Raw genomic sequence first — 16,603 nt, 5'->3', positions numbered from 1 at the left:
GTGCAGTGATGCACCGTCATCCTTCAAGAAGTTTCCTAAGGCCAGACTGATAATCTGCAGGTCACGGCTCATTCTCATGCAGATATTTTGGAACTATCTCAGCCGAGCCACTCAGTTCTCTGAGACTGAGATTTTCTCTTTAATCCATTAACGATTGGATTATCTCACCTAATCTGTCAAAGTTTAAGACAGCTGCTTGTGTTAAATACTGAGCAATTACAGAATCATGATCTCCCAGGCATCTGTTAGATGTCAAGTGAACCTGTTACACAAAACAACTTGCACGTTACTTGTAATTGAGAAATATTTATAATAGAGAGTGCACCCATGATGTCAGGCTGAACATCATGTTTATTTTGATGTGAATGAAAACAGAGCTGTGCTGAACTACTATACCTTTATTGATTTTTTTGTGTCTGCTGGGCGCATCTCTTCTTCAATGTACACAACAAACCAACCCACTGCCCCTCACAGCTTCATTCATGTTACAGTAAATTATGATTCTTCTGACCAGACTTCATATCTGTGCAGATCGGATGTTATCAACGACTCAATCTTCATAACTTCACTTTACCTCAGAATTCTGCCCCATTTAGCTGCAGATGCACACTTTGCTTGAATCAGGTGCTGCTGGGAAGCACAAAGACCCTCCCACTGCCAGCACTGGGATCAATTGTCCAGGCCTGAAATGGAAATGCAATCGGTTGTGTTAGAAATTTCAGTCTAAATCAATAACAGACAGCAGATCAGCTGACTAACAAGGAGGTTGTAGTCAATGTGATTCTGAGCCTGATGAAATACATGGCAGAGGTGAAAGAACAGGACAGAAATATGACGAAACAAATGAATCATTCAGACATTCTGTACATGCGATCACATTAGTACTTTATTGTACTAGTAATTTATATTTACATCATCACTCAAAGGCCTAAATCTATCAATCACAGGTAACACTGAGCACTGATCTCTCTGTAAGAACCTATATGATTGATGTGAGGAGAGAATGAGCAGACAGCTGCTTGTAACTTGAAAATAGTGAATTTTGTAAATTTCATTGTGCCAAGCTGTTGTCATCTGCCTGTTGTTTTAGAAGTTGTTTTTTAGAGTATGTTAATGACTGTAATGGTTGTAAATAGTATATATATTGTGGAACAATCCAGTAATGCTGATTTACATTTACATTTATCCATTTAGCTGACGCTTTTATCCAAAGCGACTTACAATTGCTATATATGTCAGAGGTCGCACACCTCTGGAGCAACTAGGGGTTAAGTGTCTTGCTCAGGAACACACTGGTGTCACACAGTGGATTCGAACCTGGGTCTCTCACACCAAAGACGTGTGTCTTATCCACTGCGCCAACACCACCACCACTGATTTCACTGTATTATAATTAATGTCAGATTTGGCTTGTGTGTAAATTTTAGGTTGCTGAATTGTTGTTCTTGGTGTTTTATTAATGTTCTTTAGATTACTGTGTTGGTATCCAAGTTTTTCCAGTACATTCTTTAGACGATCCTCTACAGAACTTGAGAATAAACAGCTGTTTGTGAATGTAAGTCACTGGCCTTGCAGCTTCATCAGTCATCACTACTGAGCTGGATTATAGATAGGCAGCAGTATCTTTCTTAGATCTAGGATATTTTGAGATGCCTTGCACGAACTACCTGACTCATATCTTACTGCAGTATTTTAGTGGGAATAAAGCCAAGGATCTAACTTGGCTTTTGTTTGATTTTTTTTTTACAAAGCTGAATATATTGATGTACTGCTTGGTAGCAGCACTATAGTAGCAAGTCTTTCCTGTGGAAGATTAAACGACCTGTAAAACGATCCTCTGTCTTTTCTTTGTGGATTGAATTCAGCTCTCTTCTTTTTTCTAAATGTAAGAAAATTCAGGTGTAGCCTTCAAACACTAAATCTGTGCTCTTCTGTGATAAAGGATTAATGAACCAGCTAATTTATGCATGCACTAAGTACATGATAGTAAACATAGGTCTCTATCCCATAAAACATGCTGCTCATAAATGCACAGCACTGTGAACTCATTAAATAATGTATAAATAACTTCCCATGGACTCCTGAGCTGATGGCTTTATCGATTAGTGCTGAACGACTCACCAACCTTTTAAAATGTCTTCGTCATGATGTCACAGACACATTTCACAGTCACACCATTTCCATTAGGACATAAAAACACAGTGTAGAGGATTTATTACTTAAGCAAGGAAAAAGACTGCTACTGTGATTTTATTCTCAATTTTTCTTAAAGCATTTCATGTTTCGAATCCACTTACTGTTGTTTCCACTTTATCCTTTTTAATTAACAAATAATCTGTGAAGCTGTTCATTTCATTATTGGGTCTGTTCTCTTGTAGCTTTTGTTCAGTGTAATGAGGTTCATGCAGAGTTCATGCCCTGCTTTCAGTAGATGAGTTGCACCCATCACAGCGCCTTCTGCCTCTAATAATGAAGGTCCTGTCCTATGGATTGTTTTGCATCTTAGCTAGCTGGCAAAGGTTTCACTTTCTTAATTGCAGCCACTGTTGTAAGTGTCCAATTGACCATGTGATGAAAATGCCAGTATTTATTTTTTCTTCAAATAGCAAACTCGCTGTCATAGCCCTTTTTAACTGATTCAATTATCTATTTTACATTAACATACATAACAAAAGCTTAGTCCTTAACTATTAACAAACCATTAACTATGACTTTTGTTGCCTCAATAAACTCCTAATGAGCTGCTTATTAATAGTAAGTAAGATAGTTGTTAGGTGTAGGTATTGGGTACGATTAGAGATGTAGAATTGGTCATGCAGAATATGTGCTTTATAAAGGCATGCTAATAAACAACTAGTTAAGAGTGAGAACTGGTCCCTATACTAGCAGATTCGTAGACCCAAAATAATGCAAATATATTAACATGACAGAATGTAGGACAATTTGTTTACAGAATGTCATGCTCTCATTAGCTCACAGCATAAACTCAAGTGATCATTTCCTATGTGAGATGGCTTTTTCCCTGCTGTCTGCGACCCAAGCATTAGAAGCACCACACTAGTATATCAGGTGGAATCCAAAAGCTAAACCCAAACGATATGCTGTTTTACTTGTGCACCAAATGTGAATAAATAATGAGCATAATGATTATTTGCATCATCTTTTATTAGCCGTCTCTCGGGCATTTTCTCTCCCATGAGGCCCATCTGCACGTGGACTTGAAGCTCATAAAGTCTCCGCAAGTCTCACACAACACAGCAAAATGGGTTTCAAACAGCAGAACGGATTATTTTCTTCATCAAACTCATTGCATAATCTCTGTGGATCTGTGTTTATCCTTATATAAAGGTAAAGTTAGGTAAATCAGGGCAATGCACATATTATTGATCACAGCATGTTCACCCTTTCCATTACTGCACCAAATCCAAACAGTTTGGAGATGTGATTGTGAAATGGAGCCATGGGGTTGATGAATTCATTATTGTAATGGAGAGAGACCAACTGAGGCAAACATCTGATTATGCTGGAATGAAGTGACATCTGGCAGTTATGAGGAAGGTAACAGTGCCGTCCTGAACTGAATCCTCTAATGGCCTGACATGTTCGATCCAGTGACTCAGCACAGAAATAAAAGTCTCATATATGCTAGACATCCATCCTTAAAGTTATTTGAGTCAACAGCTTCTGTCTGACAAATGTCTTTGCGTTAGATTTTAGGTGGAAGTTTTTAATCTACATTAATTGCTGCCATTTTCATACACTATATTGATTGCTAGATGTGATTTGTCTCAGACACACAGACATAGAGTCTGTCCATTGACTGATGCATACTGCACACAAAACGGGTCAGTTACATGGGGTGGGCATGAACTAAAATATTTTGTCCTGGTATGATAATGCAAACAAACAGAGTCAAATTCTTGAAAAGAAAACCCTTTTGGCATAATGTTTATTAAATTTTAATAAGAGTAAGAGAATAGTATTGCATAATACCTAATACAATCATGTTGTGCAGCTAACACGCAGAATACAAAAACAGGAAAACCAAGTTTTATGACTATGTCTCAAGATCAGTGTTAGCACAGGACATACCCAAACCCAAAACAAAAAATATCATAATGCTTTTTATTTTGAAAAATATATTTTATTTTTATTAAAAAAATAAAGTTTAAGATGTGCACACCGATATATTCAAGTTGCAAGGACATGGTATTACTATTTACTTGATAGTCACACCACATGACCTTTTAAATGTAATCTTTTTTTTTTTAATTGTACAAAATAGTTTTTTAAAGCCATATTAAACCAGTACATATGAAGAGTTGGAACTAGGCAGAGATTTGACTAAAATATTTTTCTTTATCATAAAGTTATTGATTTTATGCTTTGTTTAATGTTGGTGAAGCACTTTTGGACAAGGATCACACAGAGTGTAAGAACAGATTTGCCATCATTTTGGATGATTTCTGTTCAGTAACTACATGTTTGATGTCCTGAGCATTTAGATCATTTAGAGCATTTAGTTTCTCAGTGATACTGGCATGTTTGATAGTGGATTTCACCGTGCAATCGCGTCATGTAGGTTTTTCAGTGCACATGATTTCAGCTTGGCCTTGTCTTGTGAAGCCTTTGTTATCTGCAGAGGAAAATCATTCTGTCCATGTATTATTTGGCCTTCTGCAGGCCCTGGATTGATTGCAGGAAATTGTCCTGAAACGTCATGGATGTGCAGATATCACAAGTGTCTTGTCTTGACCTTGTTTGGTGGAAGGTAACAGGGTTTGAATGGAATGCCAAAGGCATTGTGGGTACAGCGAATATATGATACACTCCTGAGAACAGACGTCCCTTGAGTCTCTGCTGCATAATGATATTGCTGAGATGCACATCAGTCTTATATTACAATGGACAAGGTCAGCGAGACAGGAAACACTACGCCAGTAGCACCTCGTGATGGTGAATCTTCATTTCATTGCATATTATCCAGAAAAAATAAGGTTCATGGAGCATAAATAGTGCTTGCTAACAGAGAGATGTTAAAAATAAGTGTGTGCAGTCTGACTGTCCCACATCGTCTGCTGCGCCTGTGAATCAGTGTGTGTCTGTGGAGAGCTGAGATGGGTTTGCCATTCATTAACACACACACACACACACACACACACACACACACACACACACACACACACACACACACACACAAACACTGAGTTTCCTGGCTGTGTATGTACCAGAGAGTGACATGCGTGTGAGAGTGTTTTCTGTGTTTGTGTGTCTGTCCGCTCTGGACATTCCCCTCCGAGCAGCGTCTGATTTCCCAGCCGTCCACATAACACACGTCTTTCTGTGTGTTTTTCCTCTTCTGAGAGTAAGCAGCATGATGAGCATATGAATGCTAATGAGCCGACTTCTGAGAATAGACAAAAACATACCATCACGCTTCTCTCCTGATTACTGCATGATGAACTTTGATGTGTGTCCTTCATATGCTTTAAAGACTCGTTTCTAACACTTATTATACAATGAGCACAAAAATATTTGGACAGTCACTGTTAGATACACTACCCTCACTGTTAAATAATTCAAGATACAAACCAGACTTTATAAAGAAAATATTTGACATAAATAAATAAATAAAACAATAGACTAAATGTCACTTTTCAATGTTTGTTGAACAATTGTGAACTTCATACAGCCATCACCAAAACTTCATTAAAATAGATGTAAATACACGTTTCAATTATCTCAGTTGAAATTACATTTATATTTTCATTTTCTATAAATACTTGTCTGTATTTGGCAGTACACCTTCATCGTATTAAAATATATAAATAATAATAATAATTTTGTAAAGATATGAATATGTGAGTTCTAAATAAGTGGGCCAAAAAAGCACTCTGTTCAGCTAATTGCATTTAATATAAATGTAAAATATAATACCTTTTTAATTAAATTTAACAATTAAGTGTCCAAAAATGACAAAATGCAAAAATGCATTGTTTCTGTAATAACTATTCTTTTTTAAATGCTATATATATATATATCACTCTTTTAAGCATGGTACTGTAAAAATTAGCCTTTTCATTTCCAGAAGAAAAACAAGAATATGTGCATTACAAAAATAAGTGCATATACTGTGTGTAAAGTAATTATTTATGCTGCTAGCTAAATGTGGGCAGGTGTGTGTTTTTTCAGGGTGATATTGTAAGTGAGATTACTGCTGTGATTGTGATGTTGCAGGACATGATGCTGCGTTTGTTTGTCCTTTCTGCTTCAACAGCTCACAGTGAAGATCTTTAACCCCATAGAGAACAACACACACACACACACACACACACACACACACAAAACAATGACCTGCTCAATGTCACTTAATGTTCATTGACTGAGTTTAAAAATATGGCACAAGCTCCAGTTGACTGTAAAAAACAAACAAAAAAAAACATTATATGTCCATATTTTCTTTTCTTTGTAAATCTGCACTTTGGGTGTTATTTTTGCTCTTTGTCATGGTTGACTTACTGAATTTAATTGCCTTTCCTGAGTAGATGTGTGTCATTGCATTAGTATCAGAAAGTAAGCTAGAAGAGCACATGCTTTACGATTGGGATTACAGAACAAAAGACGTTTTCAAGAGAGTGTATACTTTTTATATAATGAATAAACAAAAGCCTGCTTGCATATATTTCCCTCCTCAGATAAAGCACATTGTATTTCAGACATCAGTGAATCGTTTGTTACCATAGCTGGTTACCACAATATAATCCATTCTTTCCTTAGATTGTCTGTTGTGAAATGTTTAGCACTGGATTGTTATGTCACATCACATCGGTTAGCCTATGACAGTTCACTAAATGTGGCTGAACTTGTTTCATTGCATTATGGGATACGTTTTCTTCCTATAATTTTGTTGTGGGTCAGTTGGTGCCCAAAAAAGCTACCTAAGGTAGTCATACGGCTTAAGGAATCATGGGTAGATGCTCTTCAGGACCTTCTGGACTATTCTCAACCTTCTCATAACTAAAATAATCAATTTGGCCATTGCAACCATTAAAACATACTAATTTTGCCAGTAGTCATTATATTTGTTTTTTTGATTGGCTGCAATGCAAACTAGATGCATCAGCAGTCTAACGGAAGGGAAGTCGTGGCCTAATGGTTAGAGAGTCGGACTCCCAATCGAAAGGTTGTGAGTTCGAGTCTCGGGCCGGCAGGAATTGTGGGTGGGGGGAGTGCATGTACAGTTCTCTCTCCACCTTCAATACCACGACTTAGGTGCCCTTGAGCAAGGCATCGAACCCCCAACTGCTCCCCGGGCGCTGCAGCTTAAATGGCTGCCCACTGCTCCGGGTGTGTGCTCACAGTGTGTGTGTGTGTGTTCACTGTTCTGTGTGTGTGCATTTCGGATGGGTTAAATGCAGAGCACAAATTCTGAGTATGGGTCACCATACTTGGCTGAATGTCACTTCACTCACTCACTCACTAACAGACAAATGTGCTTCAATCAGCAAATCAGTTGCGCCTATACTGTGTGAACGCTGCTTACCTATTTAATATTCACAGAATTACCTGCTTTTTATGCATGTTTAAGAGTCTTAAAAGCAGCGTAAAATCAACCTGTCTCAGGATCCCACAACAGGTTCAGATCTGTAGCATTTCTCTGTAATTTGTTTGTGCAAAATAGAGTAAGTGTAGTTAGTTACATTTTTCTTTCCCGGTTCTGTCAGTTCATTTACAGTCTATGAAATGCAAATCTGTTAACAGAAGTGTAGCTGGTTTGAAGACTTAAACAGGAACACTGTTTTTTGCACTCCATAAACAGCGGCCAACTACATTGACTTCACCTGCCATTTTATCTCTATTTAGTTAGATGAGGTATGATCTGGATGTGGTCTCCTGTAGCAGAAATCATCCATTAGACCATGCATAGTTCATGCATATGTAAGTCAAGATTGACTTTTTACAGATTACTCATCTTTTCACAGTGTGTCACTGTTATGACAGTGAAGCCATTAACATAAACCGGTGGTTGTCTACAGGTTGTCTATGACCTGTTTCCACAGTATGATCATCAGTCTGTCCTTCTGCACAGCCCAGGTGCGACTAATTATTTTGAAGATGTTGGAAACAACAGGGTTTTCCTCACACCATCTGTCTCATAATCCCAGTGGTGTGCATGCTAAGGCCTTGGCAGGAGAGTAATTAACTGATCATATGACTAAAAAACAGACATGTCCCCAGCTGCTTTAGATATGACCTCTCACGCTCTCTATATGTTGCTTTCATCCCAGACTACTTTATCTTGTGCTGTTCAGAACTGACGTTATTAGTTCTCAAGTTGAGGATTACTGTATTGTATTTGATCAGACTTGTGATTATTTTCACCTGGTGGACAATAAAAGAGGTGGAAAAAAATCCCTCAGACTTGTACTGAGAGAGGGACATGAGCCAGATCACAGAGACTTGAGGCGGAAAAGTCTATGATACTGTAAATGCTTTTGATAATCATCCCTCTGGTCTATTCTGGTCTATTTGTTGTTTTTCATAAATTAGATGAATTAGATGAATATTATGCTATAATTATGGGTCTAATGTATATAAATGGCAATTTAAAAGGTTTAGCTATTTCCACCCTCAACAGAAGGCAAGATGATCTACTCTTTAAAACAGATTTTAATTAGTGTTACAGACTTATGTTCAGCATTGCAAGCAGCCTAAAACATGCATTAAACTACATCTTATTCTGGACTAAGATCATACCAATTTGTCGAGAGAAGATGGAATGATTTCAGAATGTTTGACAGCTTATCATAATACCTCATGTTACAGCCAATATGTTAATAAATGTCATGCTAATAAGCAACTAATTAATAGAGAGAATTGGTCCCTAAACTAAAGTGTTACCATAATCTGTCATTAAGTTTATATATATACAGTATATATATATGATGTCCCCACACCAACAGCACAACAGTGTTGTAGTTCATGTGATTAGTAACGGCCCTTATGATTTTCATAAAGCATTCTGTAGATTTATCCTGAGGATTATTATGGTCTGGAGCATGTCAGGCAGTCCTTTCCAACTAGGCACCTTGGTCATTACATAGATAAGGAGGTTTGCTAAATATTAACTAGTTAAGTGAGACTGCCTTTTAAAGAATGCGGATATTATTACTAATAACAGTATGTTGAGAAATTAGAGATTAAACTGATGTACCAGTGAAAGTAACAGTTGTGTTTTCTCAGAAAACATAATCAGCAGGACTTTTTTTTTTAAACGTAAAAAGAACTCAACTGAAAAAAGTGCATATACCGTATTATAATAAAGAACATTCAATACTTGTGTCCAACTTAATAAATGTCCTTTTTTGTCTTGTTATTAAGCTAAAGTAAATTGGACGTAAAACTAAGTTTTGTTTGTGTAATTTACATTATTTGCTTCAAATCAAAGGACAATTTTGCATTCTGTAAAAACCACATGATCACTGACGTCCTCAAAGTTGGGTTTGAGAATTGTTCCCAGCATGCTTTGCTTTGGGACGTAATGACGAGAGTAAAAAACTATGTAATTAAGTGTTATTGTATGTGTTTTTGAGCAAGATGAGAGAAGCCGTAGACTTGTTTTGCTCAAAGAGCATTTAACACTCAGCATTTAGCATGCTATGCATGTACTATTCAATGTGCTATATGTACTAAATCATTTTGAGGTCACTTTTTACAGCGTGCTTGATGTGTACAATTTAGATTTGTATGAACATGGATATTTGATTTAAAATTAAGTTTGTTTATAATTTGTAGTATAATTGCTTAAAATATATATTTGGTTGAAAGTGAATTTTTAGTTTCAGTTGACTATAGAAATTTGATTTGGTCAAACTTCATTTTATTTTTTTATTTTCAGTTAAGATCTTTGATCTAAAACCTTTAAACACTGCGTTTATAGTAATTCTTCCGTACATGTCCATTAGAACAGGAAAAACACTTCCTCTTCCAAACACAGCACAAGAATGTCTTGGCATTTTGCAGCCCGAAGGTGTGCTCTTTACACACATTACACAAGAGCTGTGAAGCACACATTCCTTTCCTGCTGGTTGTGTTGAGTGAGACGTGTGTTTACACGGGGCATGTGTGAAATGAATCAGGTAAACGCTGAGAGATTGGAAGGATGTTTGATATGACCTGCTGTACACCGCTCCTCCTGCCACACCAGAACCAACATTTGAAGAGCAGCGCCAGCTTTGACTTCTGCTGTCTTAGGCTTTCTCTGGTGTTTAAGCAATAGTGTGTCACGATTGGGAGAATTAACAATTTACACTAACACATTTTAGAAAAAAATTGCTGCTACTTCTCTGTACAATCTACTTACTATATAACTTAACATTCATTAAGAAATTATGATAAATAGATTAGAGTTCAAGTACAGAGCTAATGGCTAATGGTAAGAGTTTAAGTAATTTCTAATTAGTCAAAGCTTACTTGGCAATACTTTGATTTTACTTAATATATTACCTAATTAATAGAACTATGCTTTTAAAGTATATGTAACCTGGAAGAAAACAATACAATAGATATCATGTAGACACCATATCTACATAATTAGTAATGCTGCACTCGTCTGAACACAGAGACTTCAATACATGGAACAAAATACACGACGATGTGACATTTTGTGGTCATTTTGTGTAGAAAATAAACTCCTGGTGTAACAAAACCACAAATAACTAAACCTAACAACAAAAGCAATGATAAAACAGTGCGAATACAGCTGGAAAATATAAAAAAACAACCTTGTTAAGTATGTACTTCACAGAATATACAGACAGAAAGGTTCTTCAGATGTTAAAGGTTCTTTTTGGAACTATTTCAACAAAAGGGTTCTTTTATGGCATCGTGAAGCACCTTTATTTTTTAGAGTGTATGTTACCTGGCAGCCTATCTATGTTTCATTTGTGCTTAAATATTACGTTTATGTCTTCTGCTAACATGCTGTGTGGCACGTGATCTGGTGACCTGATTCTAGGACTTCTAGTGAATACAGTACATTGCAGACGTTGTATCACATAACTTTTAAAGAGGAAAGACAGTCTGCGCCTCGGACACACAGCACTCACTGAGTCACCCATAAACCTGCAGTATGATTCAGCAGTCTGTTCGCTTCTCAGAACATCAGGAACACTGTGTTTTCACATATTAGATTAAAACCCATCTGAAAGAACCAAATATACTTCAATAAACCTATGCTCAGATGGATTTTTCTTATTGAAAGGACACAGGAAAGTGCTGGTCCAGCAGTTGCATTGTAGAGGAGGCACGTTTGCACTGCAGCATGATGCAGAGCCAGCGTCTTTGGTTTCTTTCCACCAGCAAATGAAATGGAACCAAATCGATCCAGCAGTGCCCCTCAAAGTGCTCACGCAGAGAAAGAGACCCTGAGCGCTGCTGCATTGCAGTGGATGCGCTGCATTGCTATTTTTAGGGAGCATTTATTTTGAGACTCACTGCGTCTTGCAGGTATTCTCTCACACAGTGACTCCACTACATGGGACTAAACCTGCAAACTTTGCCTTGGGGTAATTTCCAATACTTTGGAATTTGAAAATGCCCTGTGTGACAGTTTTATGACCAGTTTATTGTTATTACACATGCCACTGTTAGCAGCACATAATAATTAAAGGCACATGAAATATTAGTATTTTCAAATATCGATTTGTTGCACCACAGGACCCTTGAACTAGCGGAAGTGAAAAGGTAAAAAGGTTTTTAAAAATGGTCCTTTTTACAATACAGTTCAAAATTTTCACTGTTTTTATTACTTGCTTATTTTTAGTTATTTAATTGTGACTGCTAGACACTGATGCTTAACTCAAGTTATTATTGAATTCATTTAATGTTCTATAACTGCACTGCTATGCTATATTATTTTAGTGTTTTATATATTTTATATACTGTATACTATTATATTAACATTTTTAGCTTGCATTTTAGTGTTGTTATTTGCTTTTTTCCTTTTATTAGTTTTTGGATTGTTTATTTATTTTTTGTTGGATTATTTTTAGTATTTAAACTTATTTCCGACTTTTTAGAGCTGCTTTACAGTGCAATTGAATTGTTTTCACCATTAAATTATTACTTTCTTGTTTATTCCTGTAAAGCTGCTTTGCAGTGATCTGTACCATATAAAGTGCTATATCAATAAAAGATTGACTTGACTTTTAATATTGATTTTAGTTTTAAACTAAAATCTTGATGGAAAGTCAACTCCATTTCAGCCACCACTTCTACAGTTAGCACTTGACTAAACCTTGGGAATTATCCTGGTACTTTCCTTCTGTATGACCAGGTCAGTGTTCATTAACATGTCAAGAGACTTGAGAACAAGTATGAAGGTTACACAGCAATCCAACTGTCCCTCCTCTCCTTTGCCCATCACTCATGTTTATTTGTAGCATCTTCGCTGTTAGCCGCCAGACTTGGGCTGCATTGAGATGTGCTCAGACGTGAGGTGAATGATTTGGCTCATGTCTCTCACCTTGAAAAGGCTCAAATGCACTCCTGTTGTTTTGCTGATGGTTCCACTCTACAGAGGTGCCCATCACTGTGAGAGCAGGATGCCAAAATGCCAATATTGCATGAATAGTGTCTATTTAAAATCTTGTCATTCTGCTTACAGTCTTTTGATTTGCAGTCTTCTTTCATGTGCTGATGGTCAGTCATATGCAAATGCTCATCACTTTCCCGTCCTCAGAAAACACAGAACGTTGTTGTGATGTGACGGATGATAAAATGTGCCTGATCACTAATGCTGCAGGTTTAATGGGAGTGAAAAACGGCAATTAGATTAACGGGACAAAAGCAATCTGTTACGCTGTCAATTATTCATGCAGCGCTGGTTGTCTCAAACATCAGCAGTTCGGATGGTAAAGATTGAATTACATGGAGCTCAAAGGCAGAATGTCTCCTGCTTCAGTGCTCACCTGATGGGGTCTGTGACCTACAAAACTAACTCGATTATCTGTCAGGATGAAGGCTGAGTTTTATTTTAATCTGCTCATCTTCATACCAGCAGCCTCCAAATATCCTCAGCCTTCAGCGGTTGATGTCGTGTGTTTACAGAGCAGAGGGGAAGTCAGGACGGCCGGATGTGGCCATGCTTTCCGGCCCGTAAATGAGAGTAACCTGATGTCAGAGCTGGTTAGAGAAGGCTATGGATATCTCCTAGTGGAATCGGTTTGGTCCTAAAAGTAGAAAATAGAGTCATTAGTATGTGAAGTCATGAAGTAAGTTCAGGAGGTTCTCAGTCAGTCATGCAGGGAATCGGAGGAATTCACGGTTGGGTTGTCATCAGTCCCTTCCTAGTAATAGTGACAGATCCAGAGGGATTGCAGAGAGTGTGTGTGTGTGTGTGTGTTCTTGTTTATGTTACATTGTGAGGACGAAATGTTCCCACAAGGACAGTAAAACCTGAATTTTTTAACATTGTGGGGTCCGGCCTGTGGTCCCCACGAGCGGAGAAAGATATTAAAAATAGTAAATGATGTTTATTTGAAAGTGTAACAATGCAAATAGGTTTTAAATAAGGGGTAGGTTTAGGGTTAGGGGACAGAAAATATTGTTTGGTCAGTATAAAAGTAATAGAAATCTATATAAAGTCCCCACAGTTCACCCATGTTGGTAAAATGTGGTTTATGGGGACTCTCCATAGGTGTGATGGTTTTTATACTGTACAAACTGTATATTCTATGGCCCTACACCAACCCTACACCTAAACCTAACCCTCACAGAAAAATGTGTGCTTTTTAGGAATTTAAATTACGGGGAGCAGAGACGAAATCGTGTTGTCACCAATTACCACCAATTGTCACCGCAATTGTTTGCGGATGATGTTGTCGTGTTGGCCTCATCAAGCCAGGACCTTCAGCATGCACTGGGACGGTTTGCAGCCGAGTGTGAAGCGGCTGGGATGAGAATCAGCACCTCCAAATCCGAGGCCATGGTCCTCAGTCGGAAAAGGGTGGCTTGCCCACTTCAGGTTGGTGGAGAGTTCCTGCCTCAAGTGGAGGAGTTTAAGTATCTTGGGGTCTTGTTCACGAGTGAGGGAAGGATGGAACGGGAGATTGACAGACGGATCGGTGCAGCTTCTGCAGTAATGCGGTCGATGTACCGGTCTGTCGTGGTGAAGAAAGAGCTGAGCCGCAAGGCGAAGCTCTCGATTTACCGGTCAATCTACGTTCCTACTCTCACCTATGGTCATGAGCTTTGGGTCATGACCGAAAGGACAAGATCCCGGATACAGGCGGCCGAAATGAGCTTTCTCCGCAGGGTGGCTGGGCGATCCCTTAGAGATAGGGTGAGAAGCTCAGTCACCCGGGAGGAGCTCAGAGTAGAGCCGCTGCTCCTCCACATCGAGAGGGGTCAGCTGAGGTGGCTCGGGCATCTGTTCCGGATGCCTCCTGGACGCCTTCCCGGGAAGGTGTTCCGGGCGCGTCCCACTGGGAGGAGACCCCGGGGAAGACCTAGGACACGCTGGAGAGACTATGTCTCCCGGCTGGCCTGGGAACGCCTCGGTGTCCCCCCAGAAGAGCTGGAGGAAGTGTCTAGGCAGAGGGAAGTCTGGGGTTCTCTGCTTAGACTGCTGCCCCCGCGACCCGGCCCCGGATAAGCGGAAGAAGATGGATGGATGGAAATTACGGGGACACTGAAAATGTCCTCATACTGTAAATCACCTCCTCATTGTAATACCTATGGCATAACCATGCCATTATACAAATTTGTGTCCTCATAAACCACATAAACATGCTCAAACACAAACACACACACGTTTCTGTGTGTTCGCTGCTGTGTGTGCACTTTGGATGGGTTAAATGCAGAGCACCAATTCTGAGTATGGGTCACCATACTTGGCTGTATGTCACGTCACTTTAAATGTAAATGTAATGTAAATATCTTGCATTTAAAGTCTGATTTTATTCAAAGATCATACAATCTTTGTAAATAGTGACATTAAAACACATTTTAGGCTTAAGAAATGTGCATTATGAGCAAGTAGTACTCCAAATAAAGCTTAATTATAATGTTTACCTCAGTTAATCTTGATGGCTTCCCACATAAGAAAACAATGTACTTGATTTTGTCATGTGAGTGACAGGCTGCTGGTGCCAGCGTCATCAGAGAAGAGATGTTGTTTCAAGGAGAGGGAAAGTTACTTTGAAAAAAGATTACAAGGAAATATGGATTATATATATACTGCCATTCAAAAGTTTGGGATCAGTAAGATTTTTATTGTTTTTAAAGAAGTTTGTTATGCTCATCAAGGCTGCATTTATGTGATAAAAAATACAGAAAAAATTGTAATATTGTGAAATAATATTGCAATTTAAAATACCAGTTTTGTCTTACAATATACTTCAAAATATCATTTATTTCTGTGACGCAGCGCTGAATTTTCAGCATGATTACTGCAGTCTTTAGTGTCACATGATTTTGAAATAATATTCCACAATATTACACTTTTTCTGTATTTTTTATTAAATTAAATGCAGCTTTGATTAGCAGAATAAACGTATTTAAAAAATATTAAAAATCTTCCTGATCCCAAACTTTTGAAGGGCAGTGTATAAAAAATGTGCACAGATAAAGTAATTTATAATAAATTATATTCTGCCATCTTCCACAAGAAAAGTAAGAATTGTCCATTTAGATTTTATGGTGACTTTAAAAGTGCCCTTAAGTGTGTTAAGAAACAGTCATGAAAATGAACTCTATACACTTAAGCAACCTTTTATTTCAAATATTATCTAAAAGTACGGTTTTTAAAAATATATGGGCTATAAGTACAGATTCAGTGCAGTTAAGAGGGATGGCCAGGTTGTGACGACTTTGATTATTCAATGCTGCATTAGAGACACAATCCCAGATGTGACGTGTGCATTGAGCTCGTGTAGAGGTGCTCAGTTAAAATGTTGATGAGCAGGGACTTTGCAGACCGGTGTGGCTGGAGGAAGTGCAGAGAAGGGCAGTATATCCATAGGGCTCAGGGAAACACTTTGTCATCCCAGTGGTCATCGACACACAGGAGTGATGCGCTTTCATATATCCAGATATTATCGAAATGTTACAGGTACGGAGTGATATTATTTGATGCTGTTCAGATTTCTAGAATTGGAGTCAATTTTAAACTGTCACATGCTTAAAACTAAATCATGGCATTGCATGATAGTGCTAATGGCTATATTTGAGCAGAAACATAATTATTTGAATGTTGCTCGTCTTTGACTCTGTGTAGGCGTGCAATGAAGTAGTTATTTGATTGAGAAATATGTGCCAAGTTTGCATTTATTTCAGTCTCAACAGCCTGATGTTCATTGATGGCCTTATATTTAGCAGCTATTTTGTGAAGGTCATTTGTATCAGACACCCATACTGTGCATGGCATGATCTGCAGCTTAGACCCTTGACCTTAGATTAGTGAAGCTCTAAAGCTTTAACATAACTTGCTGTTCATAGAATGTCTTTCTGCATTGCAAATAACATGTCATTTCATAAGTCAGAAACATCTTTCATGTGGGCAAACTTTAGCCTTAACATTGCATTAACCAACTTCCTCTTA

The 16,603-nt window shown here is 38.0% G+C and overlaps 1 protein-coding gene across 10 annotated transcripts in view; it reads left to right on the top strand.

Moving 5' to 3' along the window:
* LOC132126937 (pro-neuregulin-1, membrane-bound isoform-like) overlaps positions 1–16,603 on the top strand; it is a 127,717-nt gene that overhangs the window by 94,289 nt on the left and 16,825 nt on the right. The window lies entirely within an intron of this gene.

This window comes from Carassius carassius, chromosome 45 (assembly GCF_963082965.1).
Source record: "Carassius carassius chromosome 45, fCarCar2.1, whole genome shotgun sequence".
Lineage (NCBI taxonomy): Eukaryota > Metazoa > Chordata > Actinopteri > Cypriniformes > Cyprinidae > Carassius > Carassius carassius.
This window is presented reverse-complemented; position numbering and strand designations above follow the sequence as displayed.